We start from the raw sequence: 1535 nt of genomic DNA, 5'->3' as shown, positions 1-1535 counted from the left end.
TAACCTGGTAGTAGAAATGCCTAAGTCTTTCTAAATTCTCTAGTGAATAACAGACTACTTTAAATCTTTCCTTCTGCTAAGTTTGGATTCTATTTTTTCAATCTATGTTGTCAGTTATTTGCCATTTTTTTCCTCTTAAACTCCAAAATCAATTTGTTTTCTCCTTTTTGATTTTGTGAGTTTTGTACTTCCTTTTTTCTTTTACACTTTATGGTCATTTCCTAGAGCTGCCATAACAGTACCACCCACTGCAAGGTCTGAATAACAGAAGTTTGTGGTCTTACTGCTCCAGAATACAAAAGTCTGGAATCAGTGTCAGCAGTATTAGTCTTTATGAGGACTGTGAGCAAGAATATTTTATGCTTCTCTTCTGGTTTCTGGTACCTTCAGGTGTTCTCTGGCATCTAGATGACATTATTTCTGTATCTTCTCATCTTCTTTCTTTTATGCACCTTTCACTTTGTGTCCAGACTTCCCCCCCCCCTTTATAAGAACACCTGTTATATTAGATTAGGGTCTACTCTAATGACCTAACTACCGTCCCCCATATTAATGACCTAGTCTTTTTTTAATCTTATTTATTTATTGTAATCAGTTATACATTACAGCAGAATGCTCTTTGATTCATTGTACACAAAGGGAGCACAGTTTTTGACTTCTCTGGTTGTACCCAAAGTAGGGTCATACCATTCATTCAATCATACACGTACCAAGGGTAATGATGTATGCTTCATTCCACCATCTTCCCTACCCCCATGCACCTTCTCTGCTATGATCTAATCTTAATTTAATCATCTGCAAAGAGCCTGTTTCCAAAGAAGGTTACTTTCACTAGTACTGGGGTTAAGACTTCACAATCTTGGGCTGTGGCAGTACCTCAAATAGTAGCATGCTTGCCTAATGTATATAAGGCCCTGATTTTGATCCCTAGTGCCTAATTCAACTTCTTCTTTGAGACAAGTTCAATATATCACAGATGTTTTAGTGAAGTTTCAGGAGACAAGAAAACAAAATATATCTTTCTCATACACTATCTTAAATCGGAAGTCTACCCTTTGCTTTCTTAACTAATTCAAATTGCACTGCTTGAGTCTTTACTTTGAGTTGTGGGTCATCCACTGAGCTAAGGATATAATTTTAATATAATGTGCTGTTTTGTATTCCCTTAAAAGACTGTCAGTCACATGTAGCTATGAGAAGAGACAGAGGAGAAGCTCAGGAAAACAAAGTTGACTATACTCAGAAGTAGTAGACACAGAAGGCATGGCATACCATACACAACCACAAGGAGAAGACACCAGAATGGTTAGGAGGTAGAAGACAGGAGCAAAGGAAGGATTCAACCAGAACTTACACTGGAGATTCTCTGGGAAAGACAAGGCAGGGCAAAGAAAACAGTTTAGGACTGGCTAGTTTAAATAATTTTCATGTGTTCTAAACTATAGGAGTAGTCCCTACTTGCCTGGTATGTGGCCCTGGAATGGTTAAGTTAGAGGAATGTTGCCTCTTAGGTGTACAGTCCAGATAGAGGAGGA

This window comes from Marmota flaviventris, chromosome 3 (genome assembly GCF_047511675.1).
Source record: "Marmota flaviventris isolate mMarFla1 chromosome 3, mMarFla1.hap1, whole genome shotgun sequence".
Classification (NCBI taxonomy): domain Eukaryota; kingdom Metazoa; phylum Chordata; class Mammalia; order Rodentia; family Sciuridae; genus Marmota; species Marmota flaviventris.
The sequence above is the reverse complement of the archived record's forward strand: the minus strand, read 5'-3'. Positions refer to the sequence as shown.